Here is a 20,443-nt window from a genome sequence, read left to right as displayed (position 1 = left end):
ATTGCACCCCCAGTGCCTGACATGGTGTTACAGACTAAATTGTGTCCCCTCAAAATTCATGTTGAAGTCCTGACCGCCAGTGTGACTGTATTTGGAGATAGGGCCTCTAGGGAGATAACTAAGGTTGAGTCATAAATGAATCATGATGGTGGGGCTCTGATCTGATGGGATTGGTATCTCTATAAGAGAAAGATGGGCGCCTGGGTGGCTCAGTCAGTTAAGTGTCCATCTCTTGATCTCAGCTGAGGTCTTGATCTCAGGGTCATGAGTTCAAGCCCCGCGTCAGGCTCCATGCCACACATGGAGCCTACATAAAGTAAAAACTTTAAAAAGAGAGAGAGAAAGAGACACGGGGGGAGACAGAGATCGCTTCCATAGGTACACACAGAGGAAAAGCCATGTGAGTGCACAGTGAGAAGGCACCATTTGCAAGCTGGAAAGAACTCTCACCAGAAAATAACCCTCACAGCATGTTGATCTTGGAATTCCAGACTTCAGAACAGTGAGAAAATAAATTTCTGTTGTTTAAGCTGCCTTGTCTGTGATATTTTGTTATGGCAGCTCTAGCAGACTAATAATACACATAGAGTGCTCAGAAACCTTTGTTGAATAAATAAATGGAGGGATGATAAGTCCCCTGCTCTCAAGAATCATACCAGCTAAAAGAGGCCTGTCAACAAGTACTTGCAACGTAATTCTTGTAATTATTAAAATATTTACTGATTCAGAGGCGCCTGGCTGGCTCAGTCAGTAGAGCATGTGATTCTTGATCTCAGGGTTGTGAGTTCGAGCCCCATACTGGGCATAGACATTGCTTAAAACAATAAAATCTTTTTAAAAAATTTACTGAGTCAACAAGGATTTGCTGATCATCTACTATGTGCCAGGCACTCTGATGAGTGCTGGGGATAAAGTAGTAAACAGAGTCTGTGTTCTCACATTCTAGTTGGAGGAGACAGCCAGCAAACAACTAGATATCGTATCTGGAGGTGATGTGTGCAAGGAGAAGAATAAAGGAAGCCAAGAAGGATAGAAAATGGATTTGAGGTGATTTTTCATATAGAACATCTGTGAAGGACTCGCTGACACATGGCATTTGAGTAGAGACCTGATGTAAATGAGCAAGGAAACCATTCAGAGATCTCAGGCTGAGCCAACGGCAAGGACAAAGTCTTCAGAAGGCTGAGCCTTGGTGATTCCATACAAAGGAAGCCAACACGGCCAGATCAGGAAAGGGCCCAGGCAGAGGTTGCTTGAGAGAAGCCTAGCAGTGTGTTCACATGGTCACACATTTTGTAAAATTTACATATATAAGTAATTTCAACTGTAGTTGATTAGGACTGCTATCTCCTCCAGCCCTTTGTCCTCTCCAACATGTTCGCCCTGCAAAGCGGGGCCGTGTTGGACACTTGACATTCAGCATTTTGGGGATCCAGCTAAGGGGAAATGGAGTTGGGAAGATTTTTTAATCTGTTGTGATTTGTTTTCACATCATGATTGAATACTCGTGCTCATACATAATTTTGTATGATATCTCTTAAAAAGCCCTCCATCCAGGCCCCACAGAACCTGGCTGCCCTCTGAAGGTAGGAGAAGTAGAAGGAGATGAGGACAGGGGACAGCAGGGACTCTCCTCTGAATGTGACAGGAAGACATTAGAGAATTTTAAGCAGAGAAGTGACCTGACTTATGTGCTAAAGGATCGCTCTTTCTGCCCTGTGAAGACCACATTGCCCTGGTGAGGGGTCACAGTACACTAGGAGGCTGTGACACAGTGAATGGAACCCTCTGCAGGGTTTTTGAGAGGGTCCAAGCAGCTTCACCTTCGGGTAGGGAGGAAGTGGCAATGGGCACAGGCCAGATACACAGAGTTGAGAAGAGGTAGGTGGATGTGAGCTGGAGGGGTCAGCAGGCCACATCGCCATGGATAGGTGCCACCCCAATTGTCTCTTATTTCCATGGACATTATTATTGGCTTTTATTTATTTTTTTAAAGTCTTATTTAAGTAATCTCTACACCCAACATGGGGCTTGAAATCACAACCCTAAGATCAAGAGCTACATCCTCTTCTGGCTGAGCCAGCCAGGCGTCCCACCTTATTGGCTCTTCATAAATGGGCACCATATGGAGGTGAGGAGGAAGTGACTTCCACCAGTATTTTCCTATACTCTTACTTGGCCCACAGAGACTCTAGGGATATAGCTGTCCTCTTGGTCACAAGAGAGAGCTACGGAGGACATCTGGGTGACACTGTAGGGCATTGGCTCTCCCTTGTTCCCTAAACTGCAGTTCCAGGGCCACCAGGCTCCCCTCTTCCTCTCAGACACACCTGTCTGGGGCAAGGAGGGCTTAACGAATTTCTGATTCCTGAAGGCTTCTGATCTTACTCTTGGGGATCTATTCTCTGTCCACCATGTCCCATCACTGACCCTTGTGTGCGCCATCTCAGGTCCTCACGTAAAGAGATCCTGGGTGGTCTCCCATCGTGTCTCTTCAGACATGCCTGAACGTGCCTGAGTTCCCAGGGATATCCCACTCAGCCTTTACTCTGGCATCCTCATAGTCTACGTAAATATGTGTATACCATATATAGGGTGTTATGCACATCCACAGAAGTGTTTGTATATATAGATGATGTGCCACATATCCTTGAGCTAAAACCATAGAAACATGTTTTTGGTCCGCATGCTGGAATTTCTGTTTACGCCCCCGTTTGCACGATTAGACTGTAGGGAAGAGCAAGATTACATCTCTACCTTGGTGTCAATGTGAAGAAGGAGTTTACTTCTGTTATTCCAGTCATTCTGAATTTAGATGAACTGGGTGGAGAAGGGGATTTTCCATCGAGGTTTTGGCACTCCACTTGAAAGCCCATTGTCTGACAGTATTTCCTTTTCTTCCTTCTCTTCCTTGTGTTTTCTACTATATTCAGCATAGCCGTTCAAAGATTCAGTGTTCAGAATTCACATTTGTAAGAGCTTTATGATTTATAGAGCACTTTGGCCAGTAGCAGCTCATTCAAATGTCACAACAACATTGTCTGGAAGGAATGGTTTCTATGTAACAGACGGGGTATCTGAGGGCCAGAGCTTTTATACACTTATCCACAGGCACACAGAGATAGTAATGCGCCTTGAATGCTACCTTTATGTGCCAAGCCCAGTGCTCCGGTGTGAGACAATTAATGATCAGTTACGTCTTTGTATGTGAATGTTCAGTCAGAGAGCTAAAGCTTATTTGCCATGGAAAGATTGATGCTAAGGAAGTCGTTTTTACTGTTGCCATCAAATATCATTAGCCGTTCAAAACTATCCATTTTCTAACAGAGCTGTGCCATTATTCAAAACAAAAGTTTCTGCTTTGGATGAAAAAGCCTAATGCTAAAGAATCAATGAACAAGGAGTCTGGGTGGCTCAGTCGGTTAGGCGTCCCACTCTTGGCTTCGGCTCAATTCATGATCTCAGGGTCCTGAGGATCCAGCCCTGCATCGATGGGGCTTGTGCTAGGTGGGGAGTCTGCGTCTCTCTCCCTCTGCCTCTCCCCCTCCCCATCTTGTGCACACACTCTCGCTCTCTAAAATAAATAAATCTTTTTTTTTTAAAGAATATGCAGTTGTTAACTAATTTTTATTAAGAAAAATAGATATTGGGCCACCCGTGGGGCTCCACAGTTCAGCGCTGCCTTAAGCCCAGGGCCTGATCCTGGAGACCTGGGATCAAGTCCCACGTTGGGATCCCTGCAGGGAGCCTGCTTCTGCCTCTCCCTCTGTGTCGCTCATGAATAAATAAATAAGAAGAATAATTAATTAAATTATAAATTAATTAATAATAATTAATATATAAATTAGAGCAGGGATCCGGATGCCGGGCTCCATCCAGGACCCTGGGATCATGACCCTGGGATCATTAATATATAAATTAATTAATAATAATTAAAATAAATAATTAAGTAAATAATTAAAAAAAAGAAAGAAAGAAAGAAGAAAGAAAGAAAGAAAGAAAGAAAGAAAGAAAGAAGAAAGAAAGAAAGAAAGAAAGAAAGAAAGAAAGAAAGAAAGAAAGAAAGAAAAATAGATCTTTCCTACTGGTTTATCAACTAAAGTTCTTCAGGCATAGATAGTAAAGATGAACCTGAAAGAAAAAATAAAATCATAGTTTGTCTCAAGGAACCCAGGGCAGGAATGCAGCCAGTTTAGGACCAGAAACCAACAGGACTCTTTCCCGATAGCTCTCATCTTTGCTTCTCTGTGGGCATGTGCCTCTCTGTCTTTCTCGACTCAGACACGTTTTCCCCACCTCTCTGGACTTCATGGAGGAATGTGGGAAAATGGCCACTCTGGTTTCCTGGTCCCAACTCTCAATTCCCAGGAGAGAGTATCTGGGCCCATCTTGGGTCAGATGTTCACTTCTAGTCTAGTTAGCAATAGCCAAGGGGAGGGGGTGTTCATATAACAGTAATGTGGCTGCCAGGACTTACCTTAGTGCACCAGGGGCAGTTCCCAAAGAACGAGGAACTGTCAGTTTGCATGTGCCCCCAGAAAGTGTTTACCATAACTGAGTAGCAGAAAGATCGACATAAAATTTGGAATTAACCAGTCAGTAATAGTTCTGTTACAATTTAATTTTCACAACTGCTTTTAAGGGGTTCAGAAACTCTTAAAAATAAAACGTATTGTTTTTAAAGATTTTATTTATTGAGAGTGAGAGACAGAGGTAGCAAAAGAGAGCATGAGCAGAGAGGAGAGGGAGAAGCAGGCTCCCCACTGAGCAGGGAGCCTGATGTGAGACTCAACTCCAGGACTCTGAGATCATGACATGTGCTGAAGGCAGACACCCAACTGACTGAGCCACCCAGGCGCCCCTTCATAACTACTTTTAAACAGTTCAGAAACGCTTAAAAATAAACTTTATTTTTAAAAAGATTTTATTTATGAATTTGAGAGGGAGAGAGACAGAAATAGCGACAGAAATAGTGAGAGAGAGCACGAGTGGGGAGGAGTGGGAGGGGCTCTCCACTGAGCAGGGGTCCGGATGCCGGGCTCCATCCAGGACCCTGGGATCATGACCTGAGCTGAAGGCAGATGTTTAACCGACTGAGCCCCACCCCCAGGCGCCCCACAAATAAACTTTAATATCATGTATTCACTTATATGTTCAAATCTGGGCACAGCTTTAGAGACCACCTACTCTAAACCCCCTTTATTTTTTTTTTAAGATTTTATTTATTTATTCATGATAGTCACAGAGAGAGAGAGAGAGAGAGGGGCAGAAACACAGGCAGAGGGAGAAGCAGGTTCCATGCAGGGAGCCTGACGTGGGATTCGATCCCGGGTCTCCAGGATCGCGCCCTGGGCCAAAGGCAGGCGCCAAACCACTGCGCCACCCAGGGATCCCCTAAACCCCCTTTAGTTAACTAGGGGATAAAAGTGAGATTTGGAGCGTTAAGTGGCATGACTAAAATTGCAAGTTGGTTGAAAAGATGAAATTGGAATACTTACCTGACTTCCCAACCTGTGCTCAGCTTCTCCATTTTATTTATTTATTTACTTATTATAATTTTTTAAAAAGATTTTATTTATTTATTCATGAGAGAGAGAGAGAGAGGGAGAGAGAGAGGCAGAGGGAGTAGCAGGCTCCACGCAGGGAGCCCGACGTGGGACTCGATGCCGGGTCTCCAGGATCAGGCCCGGGCTGCAGGTGGCGCTACACCGCGGGGCCACCCGGGCTGCCCTTATTAATTATACCTTTTTAAAGCAGGCCCCATACCCAGTGTGGAGCTCGACGCGGAGCTTGAACTCACGACCTGAGCTGAGATCGAGACTCAGCCGCTTACAGGCGGGGCCGCCCAAGGCGCCCCAGTGTCCCCCCGTAGTTTAGAGGTCTCAGGACTGGCTTTGGGGAAAGCTCGGGAATCAGGCAGCTCACCCGGCCGGGTCTCCGCGCCGCTGACTCCGCGGCGGCCGCCGAGGGGCGCCCCCTGCAGGCGGGGCCGCTGCCGGGCGGGGCGCCGCGCTCGCACGGGGCCTCGGCCCAGGACGCGGCAGAGCCGAGGCGCGAGCCCGCGGGAGCCGGGCCTGGCCAGTCGGCGTCCCTCCCCGCGTCCCTCCCCGCGTCCCTCCCCGCGTCCCTCCCCGCGTCCCTACCGCAGCCGTGCGCGCGCCCGCCGGACGCCCTCGCCGGCACCCTCCGAGCTCCCTGGCGTGGCCGAGCCCGCCGAGAAACCCGGGACGGGGGCCGTGGTGGGGACGTGGGCAGCTCCGCCGGGCTGACCGTGCAAAGCCGCGCGTCCAGGCCGCCGCGGCGCCTGCCCATGCCCCGAGCCCAGCCTTTCTTCGCACGTCCCTTGTGACAGAAGCTCACCCCAGCACCGGTGCTCGGCCGGGTAAGCATCTGCCTTCAGCTCAGGTCAGGATCTCAGGATCCCTGGATCCAGCGCGCATCAGGCTCCCTGCTCAGGGGGGAGTCGGCTTCTCCCTCTGCCCCTCCCCCAGGCTCGTGCTCTCCTGCTCTCTCGCTCTCTCTCTTATAAATACATAAATCTTATAGAAAAAAAAAGAAAGACACCCAAAGCGGGGCCTGCCTGTGAGTGAGGCTGTGGGAGGCACCCCTGTTCCTTTGGGCTCACAGAACAGAAGCACCTGCTTCCTTTGGAGGGCGGGAGACAATCCCCGTTCATTAGGAAGCCTGAACCCCTGCCCAGTCTTCTGGTGGGACGGTGATGGGAGCAGAGCCAGTTCTTCCCCTTCTTGGTCAGCCCTGGGGGGTGGGGGCAGCTATTGGGAGGACCTCTCAGTGTCAGCACACACACGTCCTCAGCTTTCAGCCTTTAGCTCCACTTCTAGTCTGGCAGGAGAAGTCCTCCTTAACATTCCATTTCATACTTTTTCCTTGGGGCCTCCCAGACCCTAAAACTCCTACTGTTTAGGAACACCGGCTCAAGGTCAGCTGGAGAAAGGTGCTTGTCAGCTGGGAGGGAGACAGATGGGAGAACAGATGAGTTTTCTGTAGAAACCAGCCTGCCCCATCTTCTGTCCTTTGCAAAGCGGTGGCCAAACAACAGAAAACTGGATGCCCGAGGTGGGGCCACGTGAAAGGGGGTGAAGAAGGGAATGCAGCCGCCTGATTCTCACAGAAAAGCCCAGAATCATTTGGGGGTCCCGGTTGCTAGAAGGCGGAAACAGGGTCAGGGAGCATAGGGAGAGGGAATGAGTGTATCACTGAGCCACCGAGGGTGTGATGGTGTCATTTTATGTGTCAGCCCGACTGGGCTCACTAAGTGCAGAGAGCTGGCAAAACAGTATTTCGGGGGGACGCCTGGGTGGCTCCGCGGTTGGGCGTCTGCCTTCAGCCCAAGGTGTGATCCTGGAGTCCTAGGATCGAGTCCCACGTGGGGCTCCCTGCATGGAGCCTGCTTCTCCCTCTGCCTGTGTCTCTGCCTCTCTCTCTCTCTTTCTGTGTCTCTCATGAATAAATAAATAAAATCTTAAAAAAAAAAAAACATTTCTGGGGTGTGTCTGTGAGGCTGTTTTCCTATTAGCGCAGGGGGATAAAAAGAATGAGGCTGAGCTGGGTAGAAAGGCACCAAGCACAGCATCTAGGAGGGGACCTTATGCTGCATGCTGGGAAAGGAGTCCAGTAAGAAGCCAATGAGTCCTCTCTATGTTTTTGGGGCGGAAGGAAATGAACTGAATTAAATGAACTGAATTAAAAACATCTACTCTTTTCCTTTGATGAGATTATGGAGGAATAAAAACAAAGTTTTCTATTTAGGTGTTTGGAGGAGCAACTCAGGATCTCTTATGGCAAAGGAATCCCTAGCCAAGTGCAGTGGAGATATTATGTCCATGGTAAGGGGACGTCCACACTCTGAATCGCAAGAGGGACAGGAAGTCAGTTTGACACCTCAACTTACTGCAAATCAAAAACAAATGTCTAAAACCTAGAAAGCTCTGGAGGAGGAAACAGCATAAAAAGACCAGGAAGAAAATTACTTCTGCTTTTCAGTAAGAAAAGGCTTGATTATAGCTTTGAATTATAAAAATTAAGCGACTGTAGAATGTTTGTAAAATAGAGAAGGCAGGGTGCCTGGGTGGCTCAGTTGGTTGGGTCCTACTCTTGATTTTGGCTTAGGTTGTGGTCTGGAGGTTGTGGGGCTGAGCCCGGCGTCAGACTCTGTGCTCCACGTGGAGTTGGCTTGGGATTCTCTCTCTCTCCCTCTGCCTCTCCCTCAACTTGCATGTGCGCTCGCTCTCTCGCTCTCTCGCTCTCTCACTCTCTCTCTCTCAAAATAAATAAAATATTAAAAAAAAATAGTAGGGGAGCCTGGGTGGTTCAATCGGTTAAGCATCTGACTTCAGCTCAGGTCATGATCTCAAGGTCCTGGGACTAAGCCCCATGTCAGGCTCCCTGCTCAGTAGGAAGCCTGCTTGTCCCTCTGCCCCTCTGCCCACTCATGCGCTCTCTGTCTCTCTCTCAAATAAATAAATAAAATACTTTTAAAACTAGAGAAGGAAAAATTACGAAGTCATTACTTCTGAGCATTAGGTTCCAAAAACTAGGTTTTAACTCCACTTTGATCTTGTTGATACTCTGCTTAGAAGCCTTGAATGGCTTCCCATTGCTTATAAATGAAGTTCAAATACCTTAACCTGGTGTGTAAAGAATCGTCCTTATAACTCACAGGGCAATTAACCATTGACTGCTTTGTGTCCTTTATTATTATTTTCAGCATTTAAGTCCATCTTTATGGATACAATTTTTTTGTGCTTATGTATTGTCTCAATTAGATTACAAGCGCTTTGAAGGGAGGAGCTAGATATTATAGTTTAAAAATTACAAAGGCTCAGTAAAGCATTACATGAAGGTACAAGTTGGTGAGTCCATAATAAATAAGAATAAAGATGCTCACTCCATTGCAGCAAACAAGTGGCAGAGCTGCTTGCTTGCTACTAGGTATGAGATCCTACGCTAGGTATTGCTCTTAAGAGGGGAAACTCGCATTTCTGCTCCTCTATGTACCCCTCCCCAGCTCTGCTTTATGCAAAGGGAGGGGAAAACGCTGTTTTATTGTGAAGCACTTTAGAAGTTGTCATGTATACCTTAACCATCAGCAGCATCCTGGCTTCCCCCTCATGTTCTGCTCCCCTGTGGTGAGCACCCTCTGTAGTGGCTTCATCTTTCAGGAAACTTTAGGCCCTTTCTGCCTTCTCCATCCTGAGATAATAAGCAGAAGAAAGGATCAAAGTGGGTGCGTGGTCAAGCATGGCTGAGTCTCTCTGTTCTTGTTACTCTCTCCTTGCAATTGGGTGGGTCTGTTAGCTTGAGGCTGCTCTCCAGATGGCATCTTGGATGCCAGAGGGCAGAGAAGAGAAAGTTCTGCTATGTCTTCCTGGCCTAAGCCACATTCTCCAACCCATGTCCAACAACAAGACCCACACTTGGGAGTGTGGAGGACTTGGCCAAATGTTACCGAGTCATGCTTTGTTTCCCATTTGACTATTCTTCCCAGCATATAAACCCTTGGAGGTGTGGGCCACACGGATCAAGTCCTGTGCCTCTGGCCATAATACAATCAAACACTGGCAAAATCTCATTTCTAACTTCTAATACAATCTCTGGTTACGTAATATAGAGTCTTTATGAAGTCTTTGAATAACTTTAATCTTAAATTTATTCATAAATGAAATGACCTTTGAATTGTTAAAAAGCAATTTAAAGTTCTTAGTAAAAAAATAACATGTAATTAAATAGAAAAATAACCTAGAATATCCTTATTTTAGATCTGTGATTCCTACCTGCCCCCACTCCCATAAAAAAAAGCCACCCTAGAGGTGCACCTGGGTGGCACAGTCCATTAAGCATCCAATTCTCAGTTTCAGCTCAGGTTGTGATCTCAGGGTTGTGAGATTAAGCCCTGCATCTGGCTCTACACTAAGTACAGAGTCAGCTTGAGATTCTTTCTCCCTCTCCCTCTGCTCCTCCCCTACACTCACGCATACTCTCTCTCTCTCACACACACAAATAAATAAATAAATCTTTAAAAAAAAAAAAAAACCCCTAGATAAAAAGTCAAACTGGGGCAATGTTAGTCTGCTGCACAATACAACATTAGAGGCACAGAAAATTTTGCATTATGTTTGGGGACACAAAGCTTGCCAGGCACAGACTATTTTATAAACAAGAGCACATGACTGCTCCAGTGGACCTTTGCTTTCAGCCTTTTCAGTTCTGTCTGTACTTGTGAGATTCTCATCTTATGCCTATGAGATTTCTGTATTATCATTGGCAAAGTCTTATTCTGATTTTGAAAAACGATCTACCGTTTTCTAAGGCATCCTAAACTTTGCTTAGGTGCAGGCAGACCCAGCTTTAAGGCCTTTGGAATGGAAGGAGGCTCACAGAGCAGTTTGAGCTGCTGGAACTGACTGTGAACTTGTCCAGGCTCTGAGCATGGAAAACAATTCTACACAGCAGAAGTTGCAACAGACCAAAGCTGAAAGGGTCAAAAGAGTCAGGAAATGCAGAACTACAAGGGAAGCCACAGAGCTTCATCTCCAAGGAGCTGTGCTGTGAGAATGAGTTGGCAGTGGCAGTTGAGGAGAGAGATCAAATCCTCCAAAGTCTTGAAGATGAACGGAGGGACTGTGAAATCAAGAAGGTGCCAGAAGAAGGAAGTGGGAAGTCACCCTTCCCTCTGCTCTGTCTTGCAAGCAAACACATTCTGGACGCTGCTCACTGGATGATGTAATGATTGTTGTACTTTTTGACTTAATTTGAGTTACACATTCCAGAATAGAATTTGGCTTAAGTTAGGAAGAATAAACATTAGCACAGGCAATCTGTGAGTGGAAGGGGAAGTGTTGACTTGTAGGGCTGAAGAGGAGGGGGTACAAAGTCTGGGAGAACATTAGAATGGAAAGATTATGGTTGGATGGTTCCAGGTTGGATGCCCCATGATGTTATCAAGTAGCCAATTTCTTTCTCTTTCTGCTCTGTCTTCTTCAGTAGTGGCTTCATCCCAAGCTGACTGCTCACATACTGATGAAAATTGCTACAGTAGCCCCAAGCTTCACTTCTATTCCCTACACCATCTAGAACAGTACTAGTACAGTCCAATAGAAATATAATGCAAGCCATAGGTGTGATTTAAAACTTTCTGGTAGTCACACTTTTATTTTTTTTTTTGTAAAGATTCTATTTATTTATTCATGACAGACTCACAGAGAGAGAAGCAGGCTCCATGCAGGGAGCCCGATGCAGGACTCAATCCTGGGTCTCCAGGATCACACCCCAGGTTGAAGGCGGTGCTAAACCGCTGGGCCACCGGGGCTGCCTGGTAGTTATGCTTTAAAAAAATCAAGAAGTGGGATGCCTGGGTGGCTCAGCAGTTAAGCGTCTGCCTTCAGCCCAGGGTATAATCCTGGGGCCCCAGGATTGAGTCCCACATCGGGCTCCCTGCATGGAGCCTGCTTCTCCCTCTGCCTCGTTCTCTCTCTCTCTCTCTCTCTCTGTCTCTCATGAAAAATAAATAAAATTTTTTGAAAATATTTTTGAAAAAAAAAGAAAATATTTTTGAAAATATTTTTAAAAATTTTTAAATCAAGAAGAGGTGCTTCTGGGTGACTCAGTCAGTTAAGTGTCCAACTCTTTATTTTTTTAAAGATTTTATTTGTTTGAGAAAGAGGGAGAGGTAGTGAGAGTGAACACAAACAGAAGGCAGGGAGAAGGAGAAGCAGACTCCCCCTGAGCAGGGAGCCCGACATGGGGTTCAATCCCAGGACCCCAGGATCACAACCTGAGCTGAAGGCAGGCACTTAACCCACTGAGTCATGCAAGTGCCCTGAGCATTTGACTCTTGTTTGCAGTTTAGGTCATGATCTTGTGGTCTTGGAACTGAGTCCCTCAGACTCTGTGCTCAGTGTGCAATCTGCTTGCCCCTCTCCTTCTGCTTCTCCCATGCTCACATTCACGCTGTCTCTCACTAACTCTCTCTCTCAAATAAATAAAATCTTGTAAAAATTTAAAGAGCAAGAAGAGTGAAATTAATTCCAGTAATATGTTCTATTTAACCCAATACATACAATATAAAATCACTTAAAAATTATTGATAACATATTTTACATGTTTTCTTTTGTACTGTCTTTAATACTCAGGGCATATTTTACATTACAGAACATCCCAGTCACACTGCTTGCATTTCAAGTGCTCAATTGCCTAAGTAGCTACTGGCTACTATACTGGGCAGGACAGGTCTAGAAGGAGAGAGAGAGTCCTGTCCCAGCGTTCGGGCTAGAGTTGACATTCACTCTGATTGGACTGGATTAGGCTGTACACCTGTGACTATACCAATGACTGTACACCAGGATTAGGCTGTACGCCTGTAACTATACACCAAAGACTATAGCCAGAAGAAGGGACTGTGCTAAATGGCTGAAGGTAGGCCTGACTGTGGTGAGCAGAATAATGCCCCCCCTCATAGATGTCCATGCCCTAGTTCCTGAACTGTGAACATATTAGGTAACATAGCAAAGGGGAAGTGAAGTTGCATATGGAATTGAGTTTTCTAATGAATTGAACTTGAGATGATATTGTCCTGCTGGGCCCAGTGTAATTACAAAGATCCTTATAAGTGAGAGAGGGAGCCAAAAGAAAGAACCAGAGAGATGGCAGCATGAGCAGGACGCAGCTCTGTGCTGCTGGCTTTAGAGAAGAGGAAGGGACCACAAGCCAGTGAATGTGGGGTGCTCTAGAAGCTGCCAAAGTAAGAAACAAGTCATCACCTAGAGCCTCTAGAAGAAACACACCCCTGCCAACCCCTTGCCTTTAGCCCAGTGAGACCTGCATTGGATACCTGATCTCCAGAACTATAAGAAAATAAATATGTATTGATCTAAGCCACTAAGAAAACTAAATCAGTGATCTACCCCTGAGGTGCATGGAAAGAATAGAAACTCAAATTTTTCATGGACATTCTGAGACATAAAGGAGTTTTTAGTTTCAAAACTTGGCTTGTAAGTATCAAAATGAAACTATGAAAGAAGCTACAATTCATGCCATTAACAATTGACTGAAAAGAGAGCAGATAGAGAATTGGACTATATTGTCCCCTGGGAAGCCAAGGATTTCCTAGGCTGGGAGAAGAGAATTGAAGAGTCACCAAGAGAATAAGAAGCTGCTCACCTCTTAACTTGGTCTTTGTACCCTATTGCTTCTTTCTTACTCACATGACAACATATATATTATGGGAATCGAAGAGTAGATGGATTTTATGCCCTGCTTTCTACTGGAACCCCAGGAGCCAATGGAGTCTGCTTAGGCAGAAACAGCCTAAGGTAAACTGTCCATTTTTCTCCAGCACCGGTAGCCTGTAGGCATGATTATAAGGTTGTAGGGTGTGTGAACCACCACCAGAGACCATCGTTAAGACATGGACATCAGAGGTGCATGCCAGGACAGCAGATGCTGATAACAAGACCAGATGAGAATTGCTACTCCTCAGCAGTGACCTGGGTGGACCCATGATGATGATGTAGGACCAGGTGCCGCCACCACATCAACCCCTAGAACTTGAAACATCTCTGTAGAGATTGAAGGTGAAAGAAAATATAAAGTGGCCAAGTGTAAACCTGAAATGACTGAAAACATCTAGATTTGATTGTTCTGTTTCTTGAAATCACAGAGAATGGAGACTCAAGAGAGACTCAAAATTCACACATTAAAAAAAATTGCCTTTTATTGCACACGTGAATTTTGTCATCTGAAAAAAGTCTGTACCCTCCATATTTATAATATAAGGATATTGGAAAAAACTTAAATATCCATAGGTGCACAAATGGTTGGGATTATAATATGCTCTTGTTGAATTGACTCCATTGCTATTATAAAGATACTTTATCTTTGATAACAGCCTTTGTTCTGAAATCTACTCTGTGATTATTGACAAGTGTTATCCTCCCATGATCAGCATACAGCAGAAATCCAAAAGAACCTTTGACAGGTTCTAGAGCGCCCTCTCTAGGCAACTCTGTCCTCTGCAGTCCTCCACCCTGCAAATTCCAGCTGCCTTGGCCTCCTCAAATTCTCAATTCTGTTTCTTCAGCTCAGGTTAGATTTAGGTTACTTCTCCCTATGCTATGGCCTGAAAATTCTCTCCAGATCATAAGGAGGGCCATTTTAGGGCTCATCTCATTCCTTTGCATTCTCTCAAAGATCACTGTCAAGGCACTGTATTCCAATGCCCCAAAACTGGTTTGTTTTTTTCCATATATCTTCTCCCATGGTTTTAAGTGGTTAAGGTAGGATGGCAAATCTGAACTCTGGTTCCATCATAGCAATAAGTGAAATTATATTATCTCATATTTTAATTATCTTATTTTAAAGTTAATCTGTATACATTCACGTATATAATATATTCTTTTGGATACAGGGACTGTTTCATAATTTTAAAAATTGTGACCAACAAGCTGTAAGGGCTTGTTGAGGTGCCGCACTCCCCGCGGCCACCTGCTCCAGGCATGGCCCAGGGCCTCGCCTCGCTATGGCAGCAGCAGGGCACAGCACCTCGACTTCGAGCTCAGCACCAGAGCTGAGGGCGAGACCATTCTAAAAGGCCTCCGGTCCATTTTCCAGGAGCAAGGGACGACGGAGTCGGTGCACACCTGCAAGACCATGGTTATCTAGCGACCTACATAAACAAAAATGGCAGCTTTGCCAATTTGAGAATTTACCCACATGGATTGGTGTTGCTGGATCTTCAGAGTTATGATGGTGATTCGCAAGGCCAAGAAGTTGACAGTCTTTTGAACAAAGTAGAAGAAAGAATGAAAGAATTGAGTCAGGACAGTACTGGGCTGGTGAAGCAATTACCACCCATAGTTGGAGGAGGGGCGGTGGACAGATCTGGCCCACTGCTGATGGTCGCCTGGTTGAGTATGACATAGATGAAGTGGTGTATGATGAAGATTCACCTTATCAGAACATTAAAATTCTACACTCGAAGCAGTTTGGAAATATTCTCATCCTTAGTGGGGATGTTAATCTGGCGGAGAGTGATTTGGCATATACCCAGGCCATCATGGGCAGTGGAAAAGAAGACTACGGTGGCAAAGATGTACTGATTCTTGGGGGTGGAGATGGGGGCATATTATGTGAAACAGTCAAACTGAAAGCAAAGATGGTCACTATGGTAGAGATCGACCAAAGGGTGATTGATGGATGTAAGAAATACATGCGGAAAACATGTGGCGACGTCTTAGACAATCTTAAAGGAGACTGCTATCAGGTTATTTTTTTTTTTTAAGATTTTATTTATTTATTTGACAGAGTGAGCAAGCAAGCAGAGGCAGAGGAGAGAGAAGCAGGCTACCCCCCAGAGCAGGGAGCCCGATGCAGGGCTCGATCCCAGGACCCTGGGATCATGACCTGAGCCAAAGGCAGACGCTTAAGCAACTGAGCCACCCAGGCACCTATCAGGTTCTAATAGAAGGTTCTAATAGAAGACTGTATCCCAGTACTGAAGAGGTACGCCCAAAGAAGGGAGAGAGTTTGATTACGTGATTAATGATTTGACAGCTGTTCCCATCTCCACGTCTCCAGAAGAAGATTCCACATGGGAGTTTCTCAGACTGATTCTTGACCTCTCAATGAAAGTACTGAAACAGGATGGGAAATATTTTACACAGGGTAACTGTGTGAATTTGACGGAAGCCTTGTCGCTCTATGAAGAACAGCTTGGGTGCCTGTATTGTCCTGTTGAATTCTCAAAGGAGATCGTCTGTGTTCCCCCATACTTGGAATTGTGGGTATTTTACACTGTTTGGAAGAAAGCTAAACCTTGAAGACCAATTCTCTCCTAATCATGTGTGCTGCAAATAGCCTTCCTGACCTTCATTTGCTGTACATGACATTGAAATGAGTCAGGCAAAAAAAAAAAAAAAGAGTCAGGCAATTGATTGTGAATTCCTTCAAGTTTTCTTTTTTTTAATTATTATTTTTAATGTAAGCAGAGCAAGTGGAAAATGTATATTTTGATGCGCTAGGGTGTTAATTTTTTTGAAAGTCAGCTGAAGGATGATTAGACAGCACAGCGAAGGCTGCTAAATGCGCTAACTCCTAAAATGTGATTTTTTTTACTTTTCTGTGTGTGTGTGGGGGGGGGCGTTTTTGTTTTGTTTCAGTAGACTTCAAATTCGGTTGTTTGGAGGAATGAACATCATTGTTTTATTCTGGAGGGAAGTTATTTGATGGTGTTTCTTTCCCAAAAAATTGACCTAGATATTAAAATTTGGTGCTTATAAGAAAGAGTTAAGAAAAAATGAATAGCAATGCTTCGATTAAAATTATAAATGAGAAAAAAAAAAGAGCTTGTTGAGGTCCAGTAGGGAAATAATGCAAAAAACAAAATAAAAATTATTATAGTCTCACCTCCAGAGAAAATTATTATTAATAATTTGACGCATTAAGTTGTCCCAATCTTTTCTCCACACATATTAATTTTTAAACTTAGCATTATTTTACACAACGCTGTTTTTTAACATTTTTTTATTGTGGTAAAATATCTGTATATATAACATGAACTTTACCATTTTAACCATGTTTAAGTATATAATTAAGTGGCATTAAATCCATTCATAATGCTGTACAACCATTACCAATATCTATTTCCAGAACTTTTTCATCATCCCAAACAGAAACCCTCTTTAAAAAAAAAAAAAATTATTTTAGAGAGAGAGAGAGAGAAAGAAAGCATGAGCCGGAAGGGTAGGGAGAAATGAGAGAACCCCAAAGCAGACTGCGCTGAGCACAGAACCCAACGTGGGGCTCAATCTCACAACCCTGAGATCATGCCCTGAGCAGAAACCAAGAGTCCAACATTTAACCAACTGTACCACCCAGGCACTCCTCCCTCTTTTTTTTTTTTAAGATTTCATTTTTAAGCATTTACACCCAGCACAGTGCTTGAACCCACAACCCTAAGACCAAAAGTTGCATGCTCTCCTTACTGAGCTAGCCAGGTGCACCCAGAAACCTTAACTCTTTTTTTTTTTTTTTAAGATTTTATTTATTTATTCGTGAGAAACACAGAGAGAGAGGCCGAGACATAGGCAGAGGGAGAAGCAGGCTCCCTTTGTGGAGCCTGATGCGGGACTCGGTCCCAGGATCCTGGGATCACTGCAGATGCTCAACCACTGAGCCACCCAGGTGCCCCCAGAAACCCTAACTATTAAACATTAACTTCTCCTTCCCCTGTCACGCCAGATCCTAGTAAATATATTCTACTTGCTATCTCTATGAATTTGCCTCTTTTAGGCATCCCTATAGGTAGAATCATACAAGATTTGTCCTTTTCTGTATGGCTTACTTCACTAGCATAATGTATTCAAGGTCCAGCCATGTTATAGCATGTGTCAGAATTTTATTCCTTTTTAATGCTGAATACTATTCCTCATTTTGTAGATACACCACATTTTGTTTACCTATTCATTTGTTAATGGACTCTTGCATTGCTTCTACCTATTGGCTAATGTGAATAATGCTAATTTACAGGTATCTGTTTGAGTCCGTTTTCAACTTTTTGGGGTATATGCCTAGGAATAGAATTGATGGATCATCTGACAGTTCTATTTTTAATATTTTGAGGAACCACTAGACTGTTTTCCATGGTAGCTGCACCATTTTACATTCCCACCAGCAATAAACAAGGGCTCTAATTTCTCCACATCCTTATAAACACTTGTCATTTTCCATTTTTTTTTTATGATAATAGCCATCCTAATGGGTGTAAAATATTATCTTGATTTGCGTTTCCTTCATGACTAATGGCATTTAGTATCTTTTCATGTGTTAATTGACTGTGTATCTTCTTTGGAGAAATATCTATTCAAGCCCTCTGCCCATTTTTGAATTATTAGGGTTTTTTTTTGTTGTTGTTGAGCTGTAGGAGTTCTTTGTATATTCTAGATATTAATCTTTGTTGGATATATTATTTGCAAAAATTTTCTTCCACTCTTTTGGTTGTCTTTCCATTCTGTCAATAGTGTTCTTTGATACACAAAAGGTTTCAATTTTAATGAACTCCAATTATCTATTTTTTCTTTGCTGCCTAAGCTTTCGGTACTGTATTCAAGAAACCACTGCCAAATACAATGTCATGAAGATTTTCCCCTACATTTTCTTCTAAGGGTTTTATAGTTTTAGCTCTTATTTTTAAGTCTGATCCATTTTGAGTTAATTTTTGTATGCAGTATAAGGTACAGTCTAATGTTATTCTTTTTTTTTTAAGATTTTATTTATTTATTTATTTATTTATGAGAAACGCACACAGAGAGAGAGAGAGAGAGAGAGAGAGGCAGAGATACAGGCAGAAGGAGAAGCAGGCTCCATGCAGGGAGCCTAATGTGGGACTCCATCCAGGGACTCCAGGATCATGCCCTGGGCTGAAGGCAGGTGATCAAAGGCTGAGCCACCCAGGCTTCCCCAGTGTCATTCTTTTGCATGTGAATAGCCAGTTTTCCAACACTATTTGCTGAAATGACTATCCTTTCCTATTTAATGGTCTTGGGGAAAATCAGTTAACCATAGATATGAGGGCTTATTCCTGGATCTCTATTCCGTTGTCTATATGTCTGTCATATGCCAATACCACACAATTTTCACTATTGTAGCTTTACAGTAAGTTTTGAGTGTGAATCCTCCACCTTTGTGTTCTGGCTACTCAGGGAGTAGAGATTCCGTGTGAATATTAGAATGGATTTTTCTACTTCCACAAAACTATCATTGTGATTTTGATAGGGATTTCATTGAATGTGTAGATTTCTTTGGGTAGTATTGTTATCTTAATGATATTAAGTCTTCCAAACCACGACTAATGGATGTCTTTCTATTTATTTATGTCTTCTTTAATTTCTTTCAGCAGTGTTTTGCAGTGTTCAGCATACAATTTGTTCAGCTCCTTGTTTAAATTTTTTCCTAAGTATTTTATTCTTTTTGATACTATTGTAAATGGAATTGTTTTCTTAACTTCCTTTTCAGATTGCTCATTGCTATTATATAGAAATGCAGCTGATTTTTATGTTGAAATTACATCTTGCAATTCTGCTAAATTTGTCTAACAGCTCTCAAGGGGTTTTTGCTATTGTTGTTGTAGAATCTTTCTGGTTTCCTACATGTAAGATGATGTCATCTGTAATCACAGATAATTTGGCTTCTTACTTTCCAATTCAAATACATTTTTCCTCCTTTTTCTTACCTAATTGCTCTGGCTAGAACTTCTAGTCATATGTTAAATAGAAGTGATAAAAGTGGGCTTATTCCTGATGTTAAAAGAAAAGTTTTCAGTCTTTCACCATTAAGTATGATGTTAGCTGTGGAATTTCCATACATAGCCTTTAGTATGTTGAGGAAGTTCCTTTTTATTCTTAGTTTGTGGGGTTTTTTTTTTAATCATGAAAAAGTATTGAATTTTCTCAATTTTTTCCATCAATTGAGATGATCATGTGGTGTTTTTTCCCTTCATTCTCTTAATGTGTCATATAACAATGGTTGATTTTCATATGGTAACAATCCATGAATTCCAGGGATAGATTGCATTTGGTGATAGTGCATGATTCTTTAAATATGCTGCTGAATTCAGTTTGCTAGAATTTCATACCGCTGTTTAAAGACCTGCCTTTGGGGGGCACCTGGTTGGCTCCGTGGTTGAGAGTCTGCTTTTGGCTCAGGTCATGGTCCTGGGGTCCCGGGATCAAGTTCAACACCAGGCTCCCTATGATGAGCCTGCTTCTCCCTCTGCCTATGTCTCTGCCTCTCTCTCTCTGTGTCTCTCATGAATAAATAAATAAAATCTTTAAAAAAAAAAAGACCTACTTTTTCATTTATCAGTGTATCATTCTCCCACATCATGAAATATTCTATTACTTTGTATTTTTAATATCTTTTTTAAACTACAAAATCCTTTCTTTTTTTTCTAATAAAATCTTACACAAACTTACAATATTTGAAGCACAGGACAGTGAAGCTTATCTGATGAACACAGGTTTATGGAGGTCAGAGCTTTGTCTGCAAGTTCTCTAGTTCTTCTACTTCTGCCCCTTCTCCCACAGTCATCTTCTAAAAGGACCCCAAAGGGAAGAGTTTGAAAGCCTTTGGTATGACTTTTCATCACAGCATTATACTCTGTCAATGAAGACTTCATAATTTCATTAACTACTCTATTGTTTTTACACATATATATTACTTCCAGTTTTTCAAGATTTTAAAGAATAAAACCATTTGTAGATAAACCATTGGCCACATCTGTAAGCATTTACCTTTAGGGTAAATTCCCCAGGAAAGGAATATTGGGACAAATGTCCAGTAGAGTTAACATACAGTGTCATATTAGTTTCAGGTATATAATATAGTGATTCAGCAATTCTCTACATTACTCAGTGTTCATCAAGAGAAA

At 43.3% G+C, this 20,443-nt stretch overlaps 1 long non-coding RNA gene and 1 pseudogene across 1 annotated transcript in view; one reads left to right on the top strand and one right to left on the bottom strand.

The window, feature by feature from the left end:
* Nucleotides 1–7,276, bottom strand: part of LOC119869543 — a 45,735-nt gene extending 38,459 nt beyond the window's left edge. Inside the window, exon 1 of the long non-coding RNA XR_005371532.1 lies at nucleotides 6,361–7,276. This is a non-coding gene — a long non-coding RNA (uncharacterized LOC119869543). The remainder of the gene's footprint in view (nucleotides 1–6,360) is intronic.
* A 1,814-nt stretch (nucleotides 7,277–9,090) lies between these two features.
* On the top strand, nucleotides 9,091–16,389 carry LOC100687628 (annotated as a pseudogene).
* Nucleotides 16,390–20,443: the final 4,054 nt, after the last annotated feature.

This window comes from Canis lupus, chromosome 16 (genome assembly GCF_011100685.1).
Source record: "Canis lupus familiaris isolate Mischka breed German Shepherd chromosome 16, alternate assembly UU_Cfam_GSD_1.0, whole genome shotgun sequence".
NCBI classification, from domain to species: domain Eukaryota; kingdom Metazoa; phylum Chordata; class Mammalia; order Carnivora; family Canidae; genus Canis; species Canis lupus.
This window is presented reverse-complemented; position numbering and strand designations above follow the sequence as displayed.